This window comes from Salvelinus namaycush, unplaced genomic scaffold, assembly GCF_016432855.1.
Source record: "Salvelinus namaycush isolate Seneca unplaced genomic scaffold, SaNama_1.0 Scaffold328, whole genome shotgun sequence".
Taxonomy (NCBI): Eukaryota; Metazoa; Chordata; class Actinopteri; order Salmoniformes; family Salmonidae; genus Salvelinus; species Salvelinus namaycush.
Window position 1 is genome coordinate 194,078 of NW_024060208.1, and position 13,314 is coordinate 207,391.

General features: G+C 44.3%; 1 long non-coding RNA gene across 1 annotated transcript in view; it reads right to left on the bottom strand.

Annotated features, from left to right (window-relative positions):
- Window positions 1-289: 289 nt before the first annotated feature.
- LOC120040141 overlaps window positions 290-13,314 on the bottom strand; it is a 32,127-nt gene continuing 19,102 nt past the window's right edge. Inside the window, exon 2 of the long non-coding RNA XR_005475576.1 lies at window positions 290-605. This is a non-coding gene — a long non-coding RNA (uncharacterized LOC120040141). The remainder of the gene's footprint in view (window positions 606-13,314) is intronic.

The window sequence follows — 13,314 nt, forward strand, 5'->3', positions numbered from 1 at the left end:
TGATCTGGTGGTCTGGTGGTGTGGAGATCTGGTGGTGTGGAGGTCTGGTGATCTGGTGGTGTGGAGGTCTGAAGATCTAGTTGGGTGTTAGTCCCTTGGTTGGAGGTCTGGTTCCCTGGTGGTCTGGTGGTCTGGTTGGGTGTTAGTCCCTTGGTTGGAGGTCTGGTTGGGTGTTAGTCCCTTGGTTGGAGGTCTGGTTCCCTGGTGGTCTGGAGGTCTGGTTGGGTGTTAGTCCCTTGGTTGGAGGTCTGGTTCCCTGGTGGTCTGGTGGTCTGGTTGGGTGTTAGTCCCTTGGTTGGAGGTCTGGAGGTCTGGTTGGGTGTTAGTCCCTTGGTTGGAGGTCTGGTTCCCTGGTGGTCTGGAGGTCTGAAGATCTAGTTGGGTGTTAGTCCCTTGGTTGGAGGTCTGGTGGTCTGGAGATCTAGTTGGGTGTTAGTCCCTTGGTTGGAGGTCTGGTTCCCTGGTGGTCTGGTTGGGTGTTAGTCCCTTGGTTGGAGGTCTGGTTCCCTGCGGTGGAGTTGCAAGTTGATCTGATGCTGGTTGTCAATACACTCCTTCAGCTTGTCCTCTGTCAGAGTCAGCCTCTGTTCTAGGATGGCCACAGTCTGCAGGGAGAGAGGGAGGGAGGGAGGGAGGAGAAAATAGGAGATAAAAGGAGAGGAGATGGGGAGGGAGGTAGGAGAGTTATAACAACACAGCGTCAGATAAATGTGTAAATGTGTCTCCTAATTCAGCTCTCAGACAGATGTCGGTCTATCCTCCTCGCTGACAATCTGCTGATTATGACAGAGAGAGGAATCTGGATCTATCCGTTCTCTATGGCTGCAGACGGAAGCATACAGACACAAGGCCCTGTCTTAGCGGGTCCACAGCCCAGATTAAAAGATCCCTGTATTTATTGTGCCAAGTTAACGCCCCCCCCTTCCCTTCCCTTCCCTCATGGCATTCCCCAGCTGTGCCAGGCTGAGCAGTCACAGTCAGGGGTTGGCCATTGCCCAGTTCTCTACAGACATACGGATCCCCTGGATGCTCCCTGTACCATTCATACTGGACGTGGCAGGCTAGTGGTTTGGTTGTGTTTCAATGACGCTGAGATCAACCGTTGTCTCACGTCAGATACTAGCTACAAGACTATGTACTGTACTGATAGTTGATGGTAACAGGCCTGGCGTTAGAATGATACCATATATCTGTTGAAAATGAAAGATACTAGACCCATATACGTCTCCTATGTGGTTGAAAAGCAAAGAACAACTCCACCATTTATACATGTACAGCAGGGGTGTCAAACTTCATTCCTGGATGGTAGTTCGCTCCTCCCTTGTACTTGATTGATCAATTAAAAGTAATTGATTAGTTAGGAACTCCCCTCACCTGGTTGTCGTGTTCTTAATTGACTAGTTAGGAACTCCCCTCACCTGGTTGTCGAGGTCTTAATTGATTAGTTAGAAACTCCCCTCACCTGGTTGTCGAGGTCTTAATTGATTAGTTAGGAACTCCCCTCACCTGGTTGTCTAGTTCTTAATTGATTAGTTAGGATCTCCCCTCACCTGGTTGTCGAGGTTTTAATTGATTAGTTAGGAACTCCCCTCACCTGGTTGTCTAGGTCTTAATTGATTAGTTAGGATCTCCCCTCACCTGGTTGTCTAGGTCTTAATTGATTAGTTAGGAACTCCCCTCACCTGGTTGTCTAGGTCTTAATTGATTAGTTAGGATCTCCCCTCACCTGGTTGTCTAGGTCTTAATTGATTAGTTAGGATCTCCCCTCACCTGGTTGTCTAGGTCTTAATTGATTAGTTAGGAACTCCCCTCACCTGGTTGTCGAGGTCTTAATTGATTAGTTAGGAACTCCCCTCACCTGGTTGTCGAGGTCTTAATTGATTAGTTAGGAACTCCCCTCACCTGGTTGTCTAGGTCTTAATTGATTAGTTAGGATCTCCCCTCACCTGGTTGTCTAGGTCTTAATTGATTAGTTAGGAACTCCCCTCACCTGGTTGTCTAGGTCTTAATTGATTAGTTAGGATCTCCCCTCACCTGGTTGTCTAGGTCTTAATTGATTAGTTAGGAACTCCCCTCACCTGGTTGTCTAGGTCTTAATTGATTAGTTAGGATCTCCCCTCACCTGGTTGTCTAGGTCTTAATTGATTAGTTAGGAACTCCCCTCACCTGGTTGTCGAGGTCTTAATTGATTAGTTAGGAACTCCCCTCACCTGGTTGTCGAGGTCTTAATTGATTAGTTAGGAACTCCCCTCACCTGGTTGTCTAGGTCTTAATTGATTAGTTAGGATCTCCCCTCACCTGGTTGTCTAGGTCTTAATTGATTAGTTAGGAACTCCCCTCACCTGGTCGTCTAGTTCTTAATTGATTAGTTAGGAACTCCCCTCACCTGGTTGTCTAGGTCTTAATTGATTAGTTAGGATCTCCCCTCACCTGGTTGTCTAGGTCTTAATTGATTAGTTAGGAACTCCCCTCACCTGGTTGTCTAGGTCTTAATTGATTAGTTAGGAACTCCCCTCACCTGGTTGTCTAGTTCTTAATTGATTAGTTAGGAACTCCCCTCACCTGGTTGTCGGGGTCTTAATTGATTAGTTAGGAACTCCCCTCACCTGGTTGTCTAGGTCTTAATTGATTAGTTAGGAACTCCCCTCACCTGGTCGTCTAGTTCTTAATTGATTAGTTAGGATCTCCCCTCACCTGGTTGTCGGGGTCTTAATTGGACACAAATTGAAAGGAAATAACAACAACTAGCGAACTCCCGGCCGTCCAGGAACTGAATTTGACACCCTGATATACATCTTTCCTAACCTGCTCATTCATATAGCCTACTGTACTTTCTGGACAAGTTTTGAATATTGAAATACTCTGCTTGGCTCAGTATTGGTTTGGCATTTCAATGGACTGGAGAGGCATAACTCCATACTTCAGGTGAGTTATCTAGATTACATAGACTATAACTCTGATGCAACATGTGTAGGCCTATATTTTCCCTGAGAAGAGGCCTTCTATAGTTGATGTCAATAGCTGGTTGATTCAACCGGAGTCTATTTGGTGCACTATTTCTGACCAGGGGTCTGCTACAACAAGTCATTCATCATGTCGGAACTAGAAGCACAAGCATTTCGCTACACTCGCATTAACATCTGCTAACCATGTGTATGTGACAAATACATTTGATTTGATTTGATTTGTATTTTTAATTGAACCTTTATTTAACTAGGCAAGTCAGTTAAGAACTAATTCTTATTTACAATGACGGCCTACACCGGCCAAACCCGGACGACGCTAAGCCAATTGTGCACCGCCCTATCCCAATCACGGCCGGTTGTGATACAGCCTGGGATCGAACCAGGGTGTCTGTAGTGACACCTCTAGCACTGAGATGCAGTGCGTTAGATTGCTGCGCCACTTGAGAGACCGAAAATGGAGAGGCTGAGGCAGGGACAGAGAGAGAAAGACAGGAGGATAATGGAGAGGCTGAGGCAGGGACAAAGAGAGAAAGACAGGAGGATAATGGAGAGGCTGAGGCAGGGACAGAGAGAGAAAGACAGGAGGACAATGGAGAGGCTGAGACAGGGACAAAGAGAGAAAGACAGGAGGATAATGGAGAGGCTGAGGCAGGGACAGAGAGAGAAAGACAGGAGGATAATGGATAGGCTGAGGCAGGGACAAAGTGAGAAAGACAGGAGGATAATGGAGAGGCTGAGGCAGGGACAGAGAAAGACAGGAGGATAATGGAGAGGCTGAGGTAGAGAGAAAGACAGGAGGATAATGGAGAGGCTGAGGCAGGGACAGAAAGAAAGACAGGAGGATAATGGAGAGGCTGAGGCAGGGACAAAGAGAGAAAGACAGGAGGACAATGGAGAGGCTGAGGCAGGGACAAAGAGAGAAAGACAGGAGGACAATGGAGAGGCTGAGGCAGGGACAGAGAAAGACAGGAGGATAATGGAGAGGCTGAGGCAGGGACAGAGAGAGAAAGACAGGAGGATAATGGAGAGGCTGAGGCAGGGACAAAGAGAGAAAGACAGGAGGATAATGGAGAGGCTGAGGCAGGGACAAAGAGCGAAAGACAGGAGGATAATGGAGAGGCTGAGGCAGGGACAGAGAGAGAAAGACAGGAGGATAATGGAGAGGCTGAGGCAGGGACAAAGTGAGAAAGACAGGAGGATAATGGAGAGGCTGAGGCAGGGACAGAGAAAGACAGGAGGATAATGGAGAGGCTGAGGCAGGGACAGAGAGAGAAAGACAGGAGGATAATGGATAGGCTGAGGTAGGGACAAAGTGAGAAAGACAGGAGGATAATGGAGAGGCTGAGGCAGGGACAGAGAAAGACAGGAGGATAATGGAGAGGCTGAGGTAGAGACAGAGAAAGACAGGAGGATAATGGAGAGGCTGAGGCAGGGACAGAGAGAGAAAGACAGGAGGATAATGGAGAGGCTGAGGCAGGGACAAAGAGAGAAAGACAGGAGGACAATGGAGAGGCTGAGGCAGGGACAAAGAGAGAAAGACAGGAGGACAATGGAGAGGCTGAGGCAGGGACAGAGAAAGACAGGAGGATAATGGAGAGGCTGAGGCAGGGACAGAGAGAGAAAGACAGGAGTATAATGGAGAGGCTGAGGCAGGGACAAAGAGAGAAAGACAGGAGGATAATGGAGAGGCTGAGGCAGGGACAAAGAGCGAAAGACAGGAGGATAATGGAGAGGCTGAGGCAGGGACAGAGAGAGAAAGACAGGAGGATAATGGAGAGGCTGAGGCAGGGACAAAGTGAGAAAGACAGGAGGATAATGGAGAGGCTGAGGCAGGGACAAAGAGAGAAAGACAGGAGGATAATGGAGAGGCTGAGGCAGGGACAAAGAGCGAAAGACAGGAGGATAATGGAGAGGCTGAGGCAGGGACAGAGAGAGAAAGACAGGAGGATAATGGAGAGGCTGAGGCAGGGACAAAGTGAGAAAGACAGGAGGATAATGGAGAGGCTGAGGCAGGGACAGAGAGAGAAAGACAGGAGGATAAAAAAAAAGGGAGAGATAGCTTACAGAGAGGAGGAGAAGAAGATAAAAAGGAGAGGAGATTTAAGGAGAGAGGAGGAGAAGAAAATAAAAAGGAGAGGAGATTTAAGGAGAGAGGAGGAGAAGAAAATAAAAAGGAGAGGAGATTTAAGGAGAGGAGGAGAAGAAAATAAAAAGGAGAGGAGATTTAAGGAGAGAGGAGAAGAAGAAAATAAAAAGGAGAGGAGATTTAAGGAGAGAGGAGAAGAAGAAGATAAAAAGGAGAGGAGATTTAAGGAGAGAGGAGGAGAAGAAGATAAAAAGGAGAGGAGATTTAAGGAGAGAGGAGGAGAAGAAGATAAAAAGGAGAGGAGGAGAAGAAGAGAGGTATTAACTTGTTCCAAACAACAACAGGAAGTTGTGTCTGTATTTCTGTCCAGTGAGTGTAACAATCAAAACCCTTCAAAGGAAACTGAATTAGCAGGCGTTGATAAAAGAACCAACGCAAAAAAGAGCCGCTCAGAGAGTCTGTGTACTGTGTCCCAAAATGACACCCTATTCCCTATGTAGTGCACTACTTTTGACCAGGGCCCTATGGCACCCTATTCCCTATGTAGTGCACTACTTTTGACCAGGGCCCCATAGGGAATAGGGTGTCATTTTGGGCACACTATCTGTCTGAGCAGTACACTCTGTCCTTTCTAAAATAAAGCACAAAGAGAAAGGTGCTAAACATGTAAAAATAGAGACGTCAGTTTGTCAATCTGATGGAAAGAGGTGTAGTTTAAGATGTGAGCATGCTGACGACAACACGCTGCTGGGGTAGAGTTTCCGGCTGAGAGAAACAAGCCAACACGAGGAGATGTTTAGCGGGTAAAACGAGGACAGGGGTCCCTAACAGGAAATTCAGAAGAGGAAATTAGGAGAAATTAGGAGGTAATGGCTTGTCAACGTCAATGATTTCTCAATGAATAGAGGATTATGTCAGTCAGAAGAACTGGACGTCCTGATGAATCAGGAGAAACTGGATGTTTGGGTCTGGAGGAGCAGCTACAGATGCTGCATCTTCATTTGATCATTCTGTTGTTCCAGGAATTTTCCTGCAAAGCAGGAAATGCTAACTTGTAGTGTATTGAAGGTTTTAAAAGGCTTTTAAAGGTTGTAATTTACACTTTAAAATGTTAGACTTGATTTGTCCAACAAAACATTTATCAACCCCTACAAAAAATGTTCTATTAATTATAATCTACATAACAATTCACATTCCCTGTTGCTGCAGGACCTAGTTTGACCCAGAAACTGGGTCAAATTAAGATAGGGCATATGTAGGTCATCTGAGGTTCGGGTTAGGTCAGGACAGGACATGGCCACTTGCTAAGAAGAGGTTAAGGTTAGGTCAGGACAGAACATGGTCACTAGCTGAGAAGAGGTTAAGGTTAGGTCAGGATAGGACATGGTCACTAGCTGAGAAGAGGTTAAGGTTAGGTCAGGACAGAACATGGTCACTAGCTGAGAAGAGGTTAAGGTTAGGTCAGGATAGGACATGGTCACTAGCTGAGAAGAGGTTTAAGGTTAGGTCAGGATAGGACATGGTCACGGCTGAGAAGAGGTTAATTAAGGTTAGGTCAGGATAGGACATGGTCACTAGCTTAGAAGAGGTTTTAAGGTTAGGTCAGGGCCACGCGCTGAGAAGAAGTTAGGACAGGACATGGTCACTTGCTAAGAGGTAAGGTCAGGACAGGACATGCCCATCATGCATTGCTCTAATAACTTTCAAAATATTGTTCCGAAGTTTGCCCCCCCAAAAAAGTTATTTCCTGTGAATGAAGTCAGTTTTCTTCTGTATTTTCACACGAATTAAGCCACACAAAAATGCACAATCTGCTGAAATACTTTTTCTACATATTTGCATGAATTGATGTTTAGAGACAGTGAACCACTGGACACTTCCCGTTTCACACGGAGAATTTAAATACTGTATTTCCGACATAGCTCATTATAATATTTATACTACTGTCCTTTAAATAATAAATAGAAATACCTCATTTACATAAGTATTCAGACCCTTTGCTATGAGACTCCAAATTGAGCTCAGGTGCATCCTGTTTCCATTGATCATCCTTGAGATGTTTCTACAACTTGATTGGAGTCCACCTGTGGTAAATTCAATTGATTGGACATGACTATTTGGAAAGGCACACACCTGTCTATATAAGGTAGACAGTTGACAGTGCATGTCAGAGTAAAAACCAAGCCATGAGGTCGAAGGAATTGTCCGTAGAGCTCCGAGACAGGATTGTGTCGAGGCACGGATCTGGGGACCGGTACCAAAACATTTCTGCAGCATTGAAGGTCCCCAAGAACACAGAGGCCTCCATCATTCTTAAATGGAAGAAGTTTGGAACCACCAAGACTCTTCCTAGAGCTGGCCGCCCGGCCAAACTGAGCAATCGGGGGAGAAGAGCCTTGGTCAGGGTGGTGACCAAGAACCCAATGGTCACTCTGACAGAGCTCTAGAGTTCCTCTGTGGAGATGGGAGAACCTTCCAGAAGGACAACCATCTCTGCAGCATTCCACCAATCAGTTCTTTAAGGTAGAGTGGCCAGACGGAAGCCACTCCTCAGTAAAAGCCACATGACAGCCCACTTGGAGTTTGCCAAAAGGCACCTAAAGACTTTCAGACCATGAGAAACAAGATTCTCTGGTTCGATGAAACCAAGACTCAACTCTTTGGCCTCAATGCCAAGCGTCAGGTCTGCTGGAAACCTGGCACCATCCTTATGGTGAAGCATGGTGGTGGCAGCATCATGCTGTGGATGTTTTTCAGCGGCATGGACTGGGAGACTAGTCAGGATCGAGGGAAAGATGAATGGAGCAAAATACAGAGAGATCCTTGATGAAAATCTGCTCGAGAGCGCTCAGGACCTCAGACTGGGGCAAAGGTTCACTTTCCAACAGCACAACGACCCTAAGCACACAGCCAAGACAACGCAGGAGTGGCTTCGAGACAAGTCTCTGAATGCCCTTGAGTGGCCCAGCCAGAGCCCGGACTTGAACCCGATCGAACACCTCTGAAGAGACTTGAAAATAGCTGTGCAGCAACACTCCCCATCCAACCTGACAGAGCTTGACAGGATCTGCAGAGAATAAATGGGAGAAACTCCCCAAATACAGGTGTGCCAAGCTTGTAGAGTCATAACCAAGAAGACTTGAGGCTGTAATCACTGCCAAAGGTCAGTGATTACAGCCTCAACATCTGCTAGACTGTGTACGCAACCAATAAACTTGAATTTTATTTTATTTTACTGCATACAGAGCCACACGCTGAGGACATTCACTTCATGGTGTGTGTGTGTGTGTTTACTGCATTCCTCATAGTCAAACTAAAAACTTCATTTCCACATGATGGGTTATACACTGAGTCTACAAAACATTAAGGACACCTTCCTAATATTGAGATGCAGCCTCAATTCGTTGGGGCATGGGGACTCTACAAAGTGTTGGAAGCGTTCCACAGGGATGCTGGCCCATGTTGACTCCAAAGCTTCCCACAGTTGTGTCAAGTTGGCTTGATGTCCTTTGGGTGGTGGACCATTCTTGATACACACGGGGGAAACTGTTGAGCGTGAGAAACCCAGCAGCGTTGCAGCACAAACCGGTGCGCCTGGCACCTACTACCATAACCCGTTCAAAAGCACTTCAATCTTTTGTCTTGCCCATTCACCCTCTGAATGATACACAATCCATGTGTCAGTTGTCTCAAGGCTTAAAAATCCTTCTTTAACATGTCTCCTCCCCTTCATCTACACTGATTGAAGTGGATTTAACAGGTGACATCAATAAGGGATCATATCTTTCACCTGGTCAGTTTGTCATGGAAAGAACAGGTGTTCCTAATGTTTTGTACACTCAGTGTATAGTGTATGTTGTGAATATCACTGAGAGCGAGTGACAGAATGAACCTCTGTTTGTAGCTCAGTGTGTGTGTTAGGGGTGGGCACCGTTATTTGAATATTCTAAACAGATGTTAGTATTTTGATTACTTGCGAGAGTATTTGTTTTTTTGGAGAAAAAAAAATGTATATTGCCTATTTGAATAAAAATTATGCGTGTAAAATTAAATGATCTATGTGACATTGCTACACACAAGGATATAACTTGTATTGTACTCAGTCGGGGTTTCAACTTACTGTTGAGCGTTAGAATAGATAGTAAATAAAACATTTGGTTGTACATCAGTAGTTTTTTCTCTTGTAGTAACCATGGCCGAATACTGACCGGGCACGCGGTGCACGTGCCCAGGGGCCCTGACCTCCCGGGGTCCCCATTGATTCTGTTAGTTATTCAGATATCATATTAACATGGCTTAAGTCACGGCAACGTGTAGAAATGCAAGAAATTCCTTTTAAAACTGGAAAAAATTAAAAACGAAAAACGTAGTTTAAAGAATTGCAATATTTTCTCTACACCTCATAGAACAATGTGTAGAATTGCAGGAAATTAACTTAAAACATACTTTTCCCCCCTCTCCGCTGTCAAGATGGGAGCCAGTAAAAAATGTTGCCCAGTTGTTGGTGGGGCCCCGGCAACCAAATCTTGCTAAGGGCCCCCAAAAGGCTAGAGCCAGCCCTGGCCTCGAAGTAATAAGAGCATTTGTTTTTCCCTCCTCAGTGTTTTATAGAATGAAGAGCATCTTCCCTTCGTTGGATGTTTAGAACCACAGCAACAGTCAGTTCTGTTCAACCCATCTGTTTTCCACTACGTATCGGTCCAAACCCAGCCATCATGAATGGCCCACGCACGCACACACACACACTAAAAAGCAGGGACAGACTAGGTATGGGGAATTTGACATTTTGGACTGTTCCAGTACTCGCATCATTTTTGTTGTTGTTGAGTACTCGAATCGAGAACACAAGGTCTGCACTGTGCATTTATCTTTATGCCAAAAGATTACAACAATAATTGTTTATGTAATAAATAATAATAATAATTTATGTAATGTATTAGAACCATTACAGATAACAAATCACAATTGCTACAGTTGGAAGCTACAGTGCCTTGCAAAAGTATTCATCCCCCCTTGGCGTTTTTCCTATTTTGTTGCATTACAACCTGTAATTTAAATTGATTTTTATTTGGATTTCATGCAATGGACATACACAAAATAGTCAAAATTGGTGAAGTGAAATTAAAAAATGTAATAAAAATAAACTGAAAAATGAAATGGTGTGAAACTCCTAAAGAAGATCTGGTGCAACCAATTACCTTTGGTGGTGGCAGCATCATGCTGTGGGGATGTTTTTCCATCGGCAGGGACTGGGAAACTGGTCAGAATTGAAGGAATGATGGATGGCGCTACATACAGGGATATTCTTGAGGGAAACCTGTTTCAGTCTTCCAGAGATTTGAGACTGGGACGGAGGTTCACCTTCCAGCAGGACAATGACCCTAAGCATACTGCTAAAGCAACACTCTAGTGGTTTAAGAGGAGACATTTAAGTGTATTGGAATCAGTGGTGGGCCGTCAGGGCCAGCAAGGCCTTCTCTGCTGGCCTAAACATCATCAGAATATATATATATTTTTTAAAATATATTTTCCCACAAATATGTATTAAATTATTCCCCAGAGTAAGAGTTATACTCTTCATTTCATAGCTTTCCTCTTGGTTGCACTGCTTCCAGCCCCAGGTTGAGATTTGGAGGGCTGGTCTTTATGTTAGATCTTTTATCCAATCATATTCAGCCATCATGTGTTGCCAGGGGTCTAAAATCTGCCCTCAGGCCTTCAGAATCAACAGTGCGGGCGCTTGTAGCTTATAGTGAATGGAAATGAAAATTTAGTGTCAACCAATCAGCTTTAGAGTTGGCTATTGTACGCCTGCTGGCTGGCTCCAGTGTTACACAGGAGCCAGCTAGCAGGCGTAGTGCGTGCACGTCTTTTGATTGGATTACCAATATTGAGAGGCAGGTCCTATGGGCAGGTCTATGCAGATCTAGGAAACTGAATTTGATAAACGAATTAATTCGCGTACTACTAAGCTGTTTTTTCAACCCACAATGGCGGAAGGAGGAGAAGATATCGATTTGGTCGAGGATATAATTATAACGCCATTCTCAAGACGAACTTTTCAAGAAAAGTTAGACATTGTAAGGAGAGGTCGCCCGACGCCGACGCTACAAAGCCTGTCACAGGCGGGAAAGGGGTTCCAACTACGAGCGCTATCAATGGCTCACAGTCTCCGAGAAGCACTGCAAACTGTACTGCTGGGAATGCCTATTATTTGCAAGTGATCGATTTGGTGTTTGGAGCCACACTGGCTTTGCAAACTTGAGTTGTCTAACCAAGGCAGCAACGAGACACCAAAGTACGGCTGGGCACTTACAAGCAATGGTGCTTTTGAAAACTTTTGGGGACACCGGAGTGGATCTACAGCTCAAAGAACAAGCGTGCAGGGCAACGGAGCTGCACAATGAAAAGGTGAAGGGAAATATTGAAAAGACTCATTGATTGTGTCATGTTTTTGGGTAAACACTGTTTACCCAAAAATGTCAATTTGTCAATTTCAAGGTGACGCAACGCCTGGTTATACTGCGTTTCTGTCTAGAGCCATGGCATCATAATGATGGTAATAAGAGGTGGATTAATTCGGGTGGGACTGTGTAGTACCTCACTGAAGGCCCAGGCCCCAGGCCCACGGCACGCCACTGATTGGAATGGCCTAGTCAAAGCCCAGACCTCAATCCAATTGAGAATCTGTGGTATGACTTAAAGATTTCTGTACACCAGCGGAACCCATCCAACTTGAGGGAGCTGGAGCAGTTTTGCCTTGAAGAATGGGCAAAAATCCCAATGGCTAGATGTGCCAAGCTTATAGAGACATACCCCAAGAGACTTGCAGCTGTAATTGCTGCAAAAGGTGGCTCTACAAAGTATTGACTTTTGAGGGGTGAATGCACACAAGTTATTTCTTGTTTGTTTCACAATATAAAATATTTTTCATCTTCAAAGTGGTAGGCATGTTGTGTAAATCAAATTATACAAACCTCCCAAAAATCAATTTTACTTCCAGGTTGGAAGAAAACAAAATAGGAAAAATGCCAGGGGGGGTGAATACTTTCGCAAGGCACTGTAAATTGCCCCATATACAGTACCAGTCAAACGTTTGGACACACCCACTTTCTTTATTTTTACTATTTTCTACATTGTAGAATAACAGTGAAGACATCAACACTATGAAATAACACATATGGAATCATGTAGTAACCAAAAAAGTGTTAAATAAAAAATATATTTGAGATTCTTCAAATATAAAATATAATGTTCAAAGTTCTTGAAATGTTCCGGATTGACTGACCTTCATGTTTTAAAGTAGTGATGGACTGACATTTCCCTTTGCTTATTTGAGATGTTCTTGCCATAATTCGGACTTGGTCTTTTACCAAATAGGGCTATCTTCTGTATACCACCCCTACTTTGACACAACACAACTGATTGGCTCAAATACATTTTACATTAACTTTTAACAAGGCACACCTGTTAATTGAAATGCATTCCAGGTGACTACCTCATGAAGCTGGTTGAGAGAATGCCAAGAGTGTGCAAAGCTGTCATCAAGGCAAAGGGTGGCTACTTTGAAGAATCTCAAATATAAAATATATTTAGATTTGTTTAATATTTTCTGGTTACTACATGATTCCATATGTGTTATTTCATAGTTTTGATGTCTTCACTATTATTCTACAATGTAGAAAATAGATCAAAATAAAGAAAAACCCTGGAATGAGTAGGTGTGTCCAAACATTTGACTGGTATTGTACAAACATTCGATTTAATTTATTCTGCGTGTTCTTTGGATCTAAATGGACAATTCCACATTGAACACTGAATGGTGATGAATTACGGCCACAACATCTGTATGGTGAGCAGTCCTAGGCTTGATGATTCTGAAGAAAATACGCTCAGTCTTTATCAAACTAATGCTTTTGCATATGTTCAGTGTGGAACCTGTCCATGTTAAGGGGGGGGGGTTATAGCCTAGCACCAGGCTAACCAATTCTAAATGGCACTAGCAGGTCAGAAAGTAGCCTAAGCGAAAAATAGACTGGAAGAAATTATTCTAAAACAGCAGCTTGCTGTTGGAACACATTTTTCCCCTACTTCAATCGACCAGTCCATTTTGAATTTGTGATTTTTTTTTTTTAAAGTCAGCATTTGGCAAGGGAGTGTAGCTTGTGTATCCCATCAGTTCAATTATTATTTGTTGTGCCCTGCAAATGGAACACTGGAGTGAAAGCAAATTAACGTTGTCTTCCAAGACTACATTTCACT